Source organism: Ictalurus punctatus, unplaced genomic scaffold (genome assembly GCF_001660625.3).
Source record: "Ictalurus punctatus breed USDA103 unplaced genomic scaffold, Coco_2.0 Super-Scaffold_100056, whole genome shotgun sequence".
In the NCBI taxonomy this organism is placed as follows: Eukaryota; Metazoa; Chordata; class Actinopteri; order Siluriformes; family Ictaluridae; genus Ictalurus; species Ictalurus punctatus.
The window spans coordinates 713,595-727,463 of record NW_026521088.1 but is presented as its reverse complement, the minus strand read 5'-3'; the positions used below and the strand labels follow the sequence as shown (position 1 = coordinate 727,463).

At 41.1% G+C, this 13,869-nt stretch overlaps 1 long non-coding RNA gene across 1 annotated transcript; it reads left to right on the top strand.

Annotated features, from left to right (window-relative positions):
- The first annotated feature begins 10,034 nt into the window (after nt 1-10,034).
- LOC128630419 (uncharacterized) lies at nt 10,035-11,953 on the top strand. The gene is made up of 2 exons (XR_008394710.1): nt 10,035-10,700; nt 10,817-11,953. It is a non-coding gene; the product is annotated as an uncharacterized LOC128630419 (long non-coding RNA).
- Nucleotides 11,954-13,869: the final 1,916 nt, after the last annotated feature.

The following is a 13,869-nucleotide window of genomic DNA, read 5'->3' as shown; positions in this document are numbered from 1 at the left end:
GCGGGACGTCGGGAAGGACCATTCACCGTGGTCGCTGCAACCCCCACGGCTGTGAAAGTAGAGGGAAGGAATTACTGGTATCACTTGAACCACTGCAGCAGCGCCGAACCAGGTAAGGGACCGCTACTGCAAGACACTACCGACGAACAACCATCGACCTCAAGACTAGACAGTACAAGGAAGCCCACTGGGGCAGTGGTGTTCACTGATAGTGACAGTGATTCGGGTGCATCCCTGAGCCCTGCCTACGGCACTCGAGCCCAGAATAAGCGGCGAGCTGTGGAAAAACTCGATAGACTGTCTCAGTCTGATGCCAGTAGCCTCACCGTTCTCACGCCCCAAGTAGAAGTGACGGGTGTAGTTATCTGCCCACAGGAAGTTGTAACCCCAGCAACGGAGGATTTTCTGTCTACATTTGCCACTCTCTGTCAGGACCTTGACGACACCGCTTTGCCTCTGAGCCTAATCAACTCAGATACGCTACAGTCTCTAGCAGCACAGTTGAACTTACCCGAGCTTACTCCTGAACGTCAGTCTCCGTATGAATCCTTGCGCACTCCCCTACCCCCGGTTCCGGAGGGGACCGGTGGAACAAGCTCCACAGAATAGTAGCACGTATGTGGGTAAACTGATTTTTACAGCAGGGCTAATAGCACTCTTTTTCTTTTTCTACGACCCAATGTTTAAAAGAAATGCCCTGGATTCCTATCATACATTACGCCCACTAGCGACTGCTACTTCCCGCACAACCCTCTATCCTCGTATTAGGCGTGTTCGATCCTGGACGGCCCCTGGCTCCACTATAGGTTCCCGAAGCTCGATGTGCGCGTTAGCTCTCCTTAGACTCGCCCATGAAGAGTCCCTGATAGGGAGAAGTCCCTATTTGGCCTCATTCACTTTCTCCCCAGCTCGGTCTGTGGAGATTCAAGTAGGACATCTTAGAATTACTGGTAGGGCACAGACGAGTAGGTGCTCCTTCGAGCTGCCCACGATTGGCCCCCTGTGGCTACCGTTCCTTTGCTCGGCTACGGCATGTTCTTACCATGATAGTACAGGGTCACCCTTCGCATCCCGGGCTCTCCACCCCCTCCTCATTGCCCCGATGTCAACTCCGATTGCACATAAGTTAATGAAATTACAATATTATTCAATCTCTACCGCTAACACCTCGCTCACGGAGGAGCAGAGTAACATGTATATGGCATGGATGGTCCACACTGCTCGATCTGTGACGGATCGCTCGTGTCTCGTATGTCATGATCGTAGCCTCACCCCCCATTTTATGCTGCCTATGGGGAACCTCACAGAATGTCTCACCAACCCCTATTCTGTTGATTTTTTGTGTCCTACTGTGTGCCTCCTTGGGGCCCTTTCGGCTGATTTTGGCCCATCGTGGATGCACAATGCAAGCTCCTCATGCCTGTTTCACCCTGTAACCACCCAAGTGTCAACTTTTGTCCACGTCCGACCGTCTCTGCCCTCGTTCTTTCCCATCTGCCTCTGCTCCTCTGTTGGCGTATATCCTGTGGGAAATGTGTCTGCCCGATGTAATGTCTCCCTGTTCGCTAATGATTTGCAAATTGAAACCCCCTCTGTTTGTGATTCACCCCCATGCACCCCCAACGTGGTAATTCCCCTACCTGATCTTAGTGGTGGTACTGTTCCCCTTGCGGATGTGTTCTGGTTTTGCGGGGGCCAACGTGTACGCCAGACCTTGCCTGCGGAGTGGCAGGGATGCTGCGCCCCGGTTAGGTTGGATGGTAAGACCCGTGTTTTGTTGGTGGCTGACCGACCGTCATCCGGCCAGTCCCGTTCACGCCGCGACGTGGCCCAATGGACTCAGTATGTCCGTGACGCTGATGCAGCGAACTATTCTGACTGGGCTGCTGATGAGACCGTCCATCTTGACTTTGGGGGTACCCCCGTTGGCGTTCCTGCTCGCTACAGAGCCATGGAGGCCGTTGGCAGTGGTGTAGCGTCTATTTTGCTCCCGGCCGTGCAGATCAACCGCAACGTGGCATGGATTAATTACATGTGGTACAACGAGCAACGCTTCATTAACTACTCGCTGAGTGCTCTCGGACTGGTCCGTGATCAGCTCCATGCCACTTCCCTCATGGCTGCTCAGAACCGTTTTGTCCTGGACCAGATGCGGGCCCCGGAGGAAGGTGTCTGTACAATGATTGGTCCCGAGTGCTGTGCTGCAATCCCTTTGCACACTGGTTCTGAGGGAGCCCTCTCCAAGGTCCTGGGCCAACTACAAGCCCTCCAAACGGAGCAAGCGGCTAACTCCGGCTTTGGGTCCAGTCTACGCCTCCCGCCGTGGCTCTCCTGGTTTCTTTCTGGAGATTGGACTGCTGCCCTGACCCGCTTGGGAGCGTCCCTGTTCGTCCTCCTTCTCCTTATGGCTCTGGTGGCCTGCTGTGTGATCCCCTGCGCACGGCGGATGGTGATGTCCTCAGCCCCCTTTTCTGGCCAGTATGTTGTTAAGGGTGAGGCGTTACCGCCTCAACGGGGGGTGGTGATTGAGACCATGCGACGGGAGACAATGAGCAGCGACAGCAGCGACAGACAGGGGTCAATGAGCAGTGACAGCAGCAACACCAGCGTCTACGAGAACATGAGACGGGACATGAGCCAGGACTGATGGGAAAGGGGGTGCAAGGACCCGTTTGTACAAGGTAGTGGCAAGGTAATGGGCCTATCCGAGACAAACGGGACCTATTGGTGTTTTCTATATGTTCATTTGTGTTGCAGATCTACTGAACCCTGAGGGGTGAGAAGAAGATGTGATGATCCATACCCTGGGTGTAAGTGCTAGCCTAACCTCTCCCCAAAGGGTGGTTCTCTACAGTACGTAAAGTGCTTGAGCCGAAGACAACTGGAATACAGAGGGATACTGCCGATAGAGACTGTTATGCCGAGTGTTATAAAATGCTGTGATATGTGACATGACATGTAATGTGATGGGCAAAAAAAAAAGTGTGACACAATCAGGCACAGAAAAGTATAATGGTGCTGCTGAGCACATAGTGCTGGCAGGGTGGGAATTTTTCCTCGTAAGAGGTTTTTTCGCCCACCCCTGACTGCGAAAGACTGGGGTTTGGTTTTTGAGGGGAAGCAAGAATCTGCAGGTCCCGACAAATACAAAACTGTGGGCTGACAGGCCTAGTTGAGAAAGATAGGGACGTGTAGATCAAGTAGTTAGTTACTGTAGTGTACTCATACGTATGGCAGTAGTAGTAGTAATAAATGATTAGGGGAACTCAGTTAATCTTATAATCGATGTAGGCAAACAAACGTATAATCAAGGTAGTTAAATTCGAAATGAGATATATATATATATATATACATAGTTAAAAGGAGAAGTAAGTTAAGGGTTAAGAGTTATGGCTAGGTACATCTACACATGTCCGGCGCAAAGTGGATGTAGGGGGGTCCTAAGGCCCATTCTCCAGCTGCCAATCTACTATGAGACCCCAGGGCGCACAACACTAGCACGTCTCCCACCAGGTCTACAAAACCTCCTCAGCTCCTGTTCGGATCAGTGTTGCGTAGAAGTGGTTAATGTAAGGGACCCATTGGATTACGGGGACGACGGGCGCAGGGATTATGGCCTTGTTAGAGTAATCCTCCGACAGCTAGCGGGGGACGGCCATGGGGTGCGGCAGAACCAGTTCCTCCACAGATACCCGCTTAATTAAGGTAGTGTATGAGGCTTCACAGCCTCAGAGGGGGAAATGTTGTGGATAAAAAATGTCATAAAATAAACATAAGGGAGAAGAAGGAAAAACGGGCACCGAGACACGTAGAAGCGGGATTAGGCGGACATTGACAGATTGGAATTACGAGCAATTTAAGAGCAGTAATAGTCAAAAAAAAGTCAAAAAGAAGTGTACGAGCTGAGGAGTGCTAAAACACACACACACACACTCGTGCAGTCAAGGGCGGGCAAGTAGACACAACATACATAAACACACATGAATAATTTTAATAATATCTTATAGTGATAGAGAAACTCTATAAAAAACAGAATAGTAGGATATGCAGGACAGTAGAACTGTAATGATATTAAGAAGTTGGAAGTACAGTAAACCGCTTTTCAAGTAGTATAAATATATATAAACTAAGAAATATAGTGCAAATATGAAAATAAATTATAAACGAGAAATACAGGGGAAAAAAAATAGGAAAATATAACTTACTCATGATTCAGATGGTGAAGATTCTCGTCTCGCAAGGAAAGCCTTAATTTTTAGAGAACCATGAAGAAAGCCAGTTATAAGGGTGGCTGCCCCCCCCCCCCCCCCCCCCCCCTCGAGATAACGATAAGACCAAGGTCCCTCCCGGTTGTTTAGTCGTCTTGCTTACGTCATTTTTTTAACCTAGGGAAATAGGAATCCTGGTTTTTGAAAACCTAGGTAAAAGAGAATCCTGGTTTTTGAAAACCTAGGTAAAAGAGAATCCTGGTTTTTGAAAACCTAGGTAAATGGGAATCTTGGTTTTTGGCAACCTAGGTAACTAGAAACCCTGGGTTTTTGTTTCCTGGGTTGTTGGAAATGCCAGGGTTCTGATTTTGTGTGTAAAGTAAAACCCCTGGTTTCAATTCTATGGGTAAGTGAAATAGGCCTTTTCTGGAAACCTATGGGTTATCTAGTGTGTAAATACAGTATAAATACTGGAGCTTAAGCTCAGGGTATGGGGATCACTTCTGAGAATTCTCATCGGTGTGGATCTCGTGTGGTGGAATGGAACAATAAAGCTGGACCCTTGCTTCTTCTCACTCACGGCTGGTGTGTTTTTTCTATCTCCAACTGGGCTCAGAGGTACATGTGAGTATTGGCTTCTAAGTTGAGTTTTAAATGTTTTTGGGTAATAGGCTAAATTCGAGCCAACACCACCCAGCATTTTTTGGGGTTGCCACATTTAAATGAGTTAAGTAACAAATTATGTTTTGTAAAATATATTTCAGATATGTTTCACATTCTAGACCCGGGCTTCCAGAAAAGTACTGTAAACACATAACGTAACACATAATCCAGTACGATGAAATTCTTTGCTTGGAATTGTAGGTTGCAGAGTATAAATGATTAAACTTTGGGTTGTTAAGCTTCCTATGATTTTGTTTTGAAAGTTCAGTTCCATATAGTAGACAAACATCTGCTTCTGTTTGAATCAAATAACCAAATATTTTATTTTTTTCTGTATATGAGCCAGACTGAGACAGATTCTAAAAAGATTGTATACAAGTGTCAATCTCCCCAAGCCACACTGGATAATCAAATCCCTTCCTTATACTTTCCACCATAACAGCATTCAAAAGCACTACAGCTGGAAAGAAAAACACAGAAAGATACTGAGCAAGTCATATGATTATCACTCTTTAGCTCTTGTTTAGTTTGTCTATGTATACCCCTCTGTTTCTTTGTAAAATCTTATAGTGCATTTCTAGCATCCAAGCCTTGTTTTCTACAACCCCAATTCTAAAAAAAATTGTGACGCTGTGTAAAATGTAAATAAAAACATAATGCAATGATTTGCAAATCTCATAAACCCATATTTTATTCACAAAAGAACATAGAATACATCAAATGTTTAAACTGAGGAAATGTACCATTTTAAGGGAAAATAAATAAGGTCATAAAAATAAGGTCATTTTGAATATGATGGCAGCAACACATCTAAAAAAAGTTGGGACAGGACCATGTTTACCACTGTGTGGTATCCCCTCTTCTTTTAACAACAGTCTGTGTAAGTCTGGGAACTGAGCAGACCAGTTGCTAGAGTTTTGGGAGAGGAAGGTTGTCTCATTTGTGTCTGATACAGAATCCTAGCTGCTCAACAGTCCTCAGTCTTCTTTGTCGTATTTTTCATTTCAGGAAGCACCAAATGTTTTCAATTGGTGAAAGGTCTGGACTGCAGGCATTTGTGTATCATACATTATATCAAATAATTATTTTAAATAGGACACCAAATTAATTAAGAAAACCATCCAATCCAGTATGGTTCATTTTCGACCCACTTTATGCATTTGTGTAGGCTTTTTGGTTCATGCATTCTAGGGTTAATAAGTCGCTTTAAGTATGATAGCCATGTTATATGGACTTTGATATGATATACTTATATATTGCAGACAGTAGTTTCTAATAAACATACTGGTTTATTGTATAAACACGACACTCTCTTTAACCACGTACCAACTGTATGTGTCCGCCATATTGATGAGGGAAAGACCGCGCTGTAAACAAATACAAGTAAACGGAGGAGCTGTGGTTTTTCTGGATAATAATTTACATGATTTACCGGAGATGATAACGGCATCGTTTTCAAAAACTTGCCCTTTGAAACCCGTTTTCCAAAGTTTTCAGACCCCGGAACGCCGTCGTCATGGAAACAAACAGCCAAACCGCATCAGAAGTTTTCGGTTTTTATTTGAAAACGTTGTGGTATAAACGGCCCCTTAACAACTACAGCAAAATACTGCTTTTATTGCTGAAGTCTTTCTGTAAACAAATAGAAATGAAATAGAATTTTTATGATTCACACTATATTACACTCCATTCTTCTTCTCAAAGACAACTCTATTTTGAAAAGAATTAAGGTGTTTTTATTATTTAAAAAAAAAAACAATTTCATGATACAGCTTATTATTAGAGCTGCAACTAACAATTATTTTCACAATTGATTAATTGGTCAATTATTTTGTCGATTAATCTGATGGGGGCGGGGCAAACTTTCAGTGCCTTCTTTTGTTTATTTAAAATAAAATCCACAAACTGAGTGTTACAAATATAAATTCAGACTAAAACTTTACACAGATGTTTGTCCAAAACAGAAAAGAACCCAACACACACACACACACACACACACACACACACACACACACACACACATATATATATATATATATATATATATATATATATATATATATATATATATATATATATATATATAATTAATTTAGGACTGTAGTTTAATTCGCTGCTTTTTGTGAATCCATAAAAAAAATAATGCATAAGTACTTATATAATATAAATGTAAACTAACTATATAAGATAAATATATATAAACATTTATAAATAGTTAGATAGATAGCATTATTATTTTTTATGGATGCACAAAAAGCACAGAATTAAAGTCCAGTCCTAAATGAATAATAAAAACTCACTTTCACTGCACCTTGTGGTTTCTGTATCTCGGTGTCTTTAGACATGATTTTACTTTTGATCATAATGTGTGAATTAGACATTACAGATCTTACTCGCGCTACACTCTGTATCAGCGCGTCTACGCCGCGCGTGACCAGTTACTAACACATCACTTCCGACAGAATTTACACTGCAAGCGCGCAGATACAGCATATAATGACAAACTTAAATTAAACTAAACCTTTTGAGCAGCTTGCGACCGCATCACTATCATGCTTCTGTGCTCCACAAACTCCGCTTTATAAAGTTTATAAACCTTCTCAGAGGTGTTTAATCCCTGACTTAGAGGACACACACTTTCTTCCTCAGTCACGTGATGATTTCTCCTCCATCTGATGGGGACTGAGGTCATGTTGGGAATAAAAGATAACGCTGACAGAAAGTAAATTGAAGAAAGTCAGTGTCAGTGACTCTGAGGCTAAAGCTAGCGGTGTCGCATTACGTGCGTGTGACGATTTTCTGACATTGCTCCTCTTCCGACTACCTGCTCAAGTGACGAGAGGTTAGGCTATGTCACGTTGTCATAAAGTGGTGTCGGTGCGGTTGTATCGGGGTAGTTTTACAAGCACGAGTACATGAACACAGTATCGGGCCGACACCTGAGTACTGGTATCGGCATCGGTGCATCCCTAACACACACACAGTTAAATTGGAGCAGTGAACCATAAGATCTTTGATGACGTCATGTACAGGTCAGAGGTCTAGAACTCTCTTTCTTTCTCTCCCTTGATAATCGTTGTTTTAATATAATAATGTATACATTACATTTATCTCTGTAATCTTCTTCCCTATTTGTGGATATTCTCGAGTGAAATAGTCGAGGCCTTCTACAGAACATATTAAGCTACACAGGAGCAGTGATGAGAATAAACATGACTTTTGGTGCTCATGATTTAATATGGCAGTTTTATTATGAACCCACTACATTAGAGAAGGAAATACTGGATGTGAAGTGCAGTAGTGCTAGTGTGTGTGAATAGATTATCAGTTTAGATACTGACCCTGAACACTACTAACATGCAGTGCTTTCTTAGGGTGGTGATGAAGTTGGAGTTGAACCGGTAAGAAAGATATTAGAGAGAGGCTTCTTTACACTCCTGAGGATGTTCAATTAGAACCTGCACCAAACTCACCTGATTCAAGTCATCAGCTAATTAAGCGGCCTGCACGAGCTGAGGTGGGTGCTTTAGAGCAGATAAAACACCAAATGTGTTAGATAAGAGTTCAGAGCCTGTGTTCTAGACACATGATTTAGAGTGGAGACTTGGGTCCTGAGCTTTGGAGTTATTCTGATGATAGGTTTCAGTGAGGAAGTGACTGAAATTAAGGAGAGGAACTGGGAATAAAGTTATAGTCTTTCTATAACAGAGTAAACAGAGAATAAGGCTATATTATTGTTATGGGGAAAAAATAAGCTCGTAGCAGTGTTGATGAAATACATGTACATGTCTGTTTTAGGCCCACTGCTCTTTACTTTATATATGCTACCCCTAGGTCAAATTATTCGTAAACATGGAATTAGCTTCCACTGTTATGCTGATGATACACAGCTGTATGTTTCAGCGAAGCCAGAGGACAGACAGAAGCTTAGTAAAGTTGAGGATTGTGTAAAGGACATTAGATGTTGGATGTTAACTAACTTCCTTCTACTTAATTCTGATAAAACAGAAATACTTTTATTAGGCCCACGTGTAGCTAGAAGTATTCTTTCTGATCACATGGTTACTCTGGATGGACTTTCTGTTTCATCATGTACAGCAGTTAAAGACCTTGGAGTGATTATTGACTCCAGCCTATCATTTGATGCTCATGTAGATAATATTACTAGGATAGCCTTCTTTCATCTCAGAAACATTTCTAAAATAAGAAACATATTGTCACTACATGATGCGGAAATACTAGTTCATGCATTCGTCACCTCTAGACTAGATTACTGTAATGCCATACTGTCTGGATGTTCCAGTAGGAATATAAATAAACTCCAGTTAGTCCAGAATGCAGCTACTAGAGTCCTAACTAGAACTAGAAAATACGACCATATCACACCGATATTATCAATACTGCATTGGCTCCCAGTGAAATCTCACACTGATTATAAAATACTTTTATTGACCTATAAAGCACTAAATGGTCTCGCGCCACAATATCTAATGGACCTTTTGGTTTTCTATGATCCGCCACGCCTACTTAGATCAAAAGATGCAGGCTATCTGATGGTACCTCGAATAGTGAAGGCTACAGCAGGGGGAAGAGCTTTCTCTTATAGAGCCCCACAGTTATGGAACAGTCTTCCTATTAGTGTTCGGGACTCATACACAGTCTCAGTGTTTAAGTCTAAGCTTAAAACGTATTTTGTTTACTCAAGCCTACCCTGACTAGATTCTGTTCTACTACTTCGCAGTCATAATTATCTTTTTTCTCCCTCTCTCCTTTCGCCGAGCCCCCCCACGAATTTATGGAGATACTAGAGATCCAGATCCTTTCTGCCTCTGGATGGAGCTCAAATCTTCTTTAATTCCAGACTGCTGGGACTACGGCTGCTCCTAAGGCCATACAGACTTCATATGAATCCATAATGAACTTTTTCACACTATCTGTTGTTACCCAGATGAGGATGGGTTCCTTCTGAGTCGGGTTCCTCTCAAGGTTTCTTCCTCTTAAAACATCTTAGGGAGTTTTTCTTTGCCACCGTCGCCACTCAGTGGCTTGCTCAGTTGGGATAAATTCGCACCTTTAATATCTGTATACCATGTTGATATTTCTGTAAAGCTGCTTTGAGACAATGTCTATTGTAAAAAGCGCTACACAAATTGAAATAAAAAGTCAAAAACTGCTAGAAAAAAACTCAGAACATTTGCTTAGCCTAATACTTTTTTTTCCATCTACACATAATTATTATTGTAGCAGCTGCTTTTGCAATAAAAAGGCTTAAAGTCGAGGCTCCCTGTATCTATGGAGAAAGAGGAGCAGTGCACCATTGACATCATGCACAGAGGTAGCATGAAGGTGTGACTGAGTTTTTAGAAATTATTTCCTAATCTTATGCTAATATGAATACTACAATAATAATAATAATAATAATAATAATAATAATAATAATAATAATAAGAAGAAGAAGAAGAAGAAGAAGAAGAAGAAAGGGTGATTAATAAAATAAAATAAATAAAATAGCAGCGCTGCGTGGTGTTCTGGATGGATCTTGACTGCCATCGTGTGGTCATGTTTAGGAAGTGCACCTTCCCCCAAACGTTGTTTAAAGCCGCAGATTATAAATCTATATTCCTGCTGAGTGTGTGTTTATGACCTGGATGTTGAGTTGCTTTTACACTTTCTACATAAGCAGCATTTCTGGCCTCTGTGAGCCCCAGGTGATGATCTTTTATTTTCAGATTCTTACTGAGGTGCTGTTTTCCACATGCAGTGCTTGGCTGTGTTGGAGGCCACCAAGAAAGACTTCCTGGCTGTCATGTGGAAGCTAAGTGGGCTGGGGTATGTTGTCCTCCATCAGCTGACCTAGCCAGAATGCTTGTCATGTTTTTATGTATTGATTTAATTTCTGTTAGACAGCCTCATGATTTACCAAACATGTTTTTTCTTTTTTTTAGGTCAAAAGGGTTTCTGGCCATGGTGCTTGTGCTGCAGTGATCTTGTTCTCCATCACACTCCAACACAGGTAGCCATCTTCACCCTCTCCCAAGAGGTGATGGTACGACTCTGAATAAACACTCTATTATTATAAATAAAGTGTGACTGTGTCTTGTAGTCCACCCACCAACCTTTTTCTGTTCAGTGGTTTGACTTGTGCTACACAGAGGTGAGTCCAGTTATGCTGCAAGAAGTGTAAGTATGATGGGGTTGACGAGTGGGAGGAGAGGTTCTTCCTGTGCAAGGTGCTGCTCTCTCTTCTTTCAGCATAGCTCCTGGTCTCAGAACAGGTTTAGTTCATCGTTGCTGGTGTTGTGTAGAGGATGTTATATTGTGAAAGTCACAACTATCCCCGCTCAAGTTCTTGTGAAATATGTGACCTTGTTTGTGACTATATTCACCGTGATGCTTTCAGCGGTTACTACATTAGTGTCCTTCATTTTTTACTATTTAAAGATTGTTTTAAAGTTTATTACAGGCTCAATGAATGTTCTTCTCCTTCACTAGAAGATAAAGGCCCGGTTTCACAGACAGGGTTTACATTAAGCCAGGATTAGAGCTTCGATCAATTAGGACATTTCAGTAGCTTTTATAAACGTGTCTTTAGAAAAAAATATTTCTGGTGCACATCCTGAGATAAAACAATGGCACTGACGTGTTTTAAGATCCGTCCATGCAAGTAGCTTTCAGTTAAAACAGCTCAAACATACATTTTAGTCTGGGACTAGGCTTAGGCCTTGTCTGTGAAACCAGGGGGAAAAAGAAGGGTGTGCTTTATTATGCTCTCTGCAGAATATGACAGAAGAAATGTGACCCACACCTGTAACTATAAAAAGCAGGTAGAACTGCAGTTAGCATGAAACCTCAAATGTGTAGCTGGGCTGGAAATTTATTTTTGTATGCATGTATAATATTTTTTCTCTTACAGATGGACCAGCAAACAGATTTAAAGGCTGTTGTGAATGATGGGTTACAGAAATGTCTTCCTGTGTTTATTATTATTTGAAGTTATATATTCTGATTTGTAAGCAAGATTATGAAGTCTCCTTTTGCTAATCATTTTACAGCATTATTAAAAAGTCCATGTACACAATGTTTATCCCAAGTGCCTTTTTGATGTATTTTATTATCCTGCACAAAGCAAAAACACAATCTGAGTGTAGATGCCCCTCGGAAATATTAACATGGTAAGAGCAAATGGACAAGTGAAACTAATTAATATAAAATCTCTAAAGAAGGGCGTGATGGTACTGATTTTCTCTTCACACACATGGTATGCACGTACTTGGAGTAATTTTTAATGAACAGAATATGGGTTCTATTCAGTACTTGACAAATGATTCAGTGCGGATCAAATGTGAACAAATGAGCCATGAATGTATCCGTGTTCTATATAATATCATTTTAAGTGGATTTTTACATGACCTTAAAACCCCAGCCAGGCTGCATTACAGGGTCTATTTAAACTTCACATCACTGTCCCATCTAGTGCCTATTAATGCTGTTCAACCCTGATGGTTTCACCTGGAATATCCTGTGTTCATTCATTCCGTACAAAGACAAATATCACAAATTCAGTTGCCGTCTCTTAAGTATTATGGTTTATATGGTCGAGAGAATAAAGAAAAATCTCAAACATTTAGCAACGTTTTAAAGTAAAAGTTTAAGGTTGTGAATTACACATCTAAAATTACTCCTTTTTTATCTCCCAAAACCATGTGGAATAATGTGTTATGATACCTGACAAGACCAAAATTTAACTTTTTAGCTATAACCAAAAAACATGTTTGGCAAAAAAAAAAAACAGTACAACACCAAAAGAGCACCATCCCCACAGGGAAGCATTGAGCTTTGGAGTGGTTTTTCTTCAGCTGGACCTGGGCTTTAATCAGGATGGAGGGAATAATGAATAACTCCAAATACCAGTCAATTTTGGTGTAAAACATTAAGGCTTCTGCTACAACACTTAAGATGAAGAGTAATTTCACCTTTCAGCATGTTAACGACCCAGCGCAAACCTCCAGATTAACAAACGAATGACTTCACCAAAACAAGTTCAAGCTTTTGGAATGGCCCAGCCAGAGTCCAGACCTAAATCCAATCATAAATCTGTGGGGTGGCCTGGAGAGGGCTGTGCACAGGAGATGTCCAGCCAATCTGACGGAGTTAGAATGCTTTTGCAAGGAAGAATGGCAAAATATTGCTAAATCAAGACGCTCCAAACTGATCTACTCTGATCCAAAAAGATGAAATGCTGTGATAAAATTTAAATGTGTTTAAGGGTGTGCACACTTATGCAATCAGGTTATTGTAAATAATTTATCTATTTTACATTGTACATTATTTATTTATTATAAAATGATTCTTATTGTTTTTCACTTTAAGTAATCAATCTCAGTCGACATTATTCCCCTGTTTCTTAAGATGTTTCATAAAAACACAATTTAATGCACATAAATCCCATCAATTTATTGTGTAGTCATAGTTTTGAGTTGTTTTATGCAACCCTTCAGGCATCCATTATATCCTTCACTTCACTTTATTTAACTTTCTCCATGCTGTCTGGAATTACTGAAGACTATTTGGTCATTTGTGACATATAGGAAAATGATTCGATTATAAACATCTGTGCATGACTTGAACTTTATGCTCATTTTGTTATGGTAGTCCATCTTATGTATACATGATGAATACCTGTGATGTATTAGTCTTGGGAACATTATAACCATATGGAGAAAAAAACAACTAGCCAAAGTACATATACATAATATTTACATTTAATAGGATGTCACATGAGCAATGTTATTTCTATCGAGCAGTTCTACTGCATGGTTTTAGTAGCAAAAGTTTTGACTTTCAGTTAAATAATACTGCTAGTATATAATAGAATATGGAATATGAGACTATATGCTGTTTGTTATGATAGGTCAGTCTGCTCAGTGTAATAGTATAACACACCTGATATGGAGATAAATGCGCTGCTAAATACTTCACTGGACAGATACTTAAACCC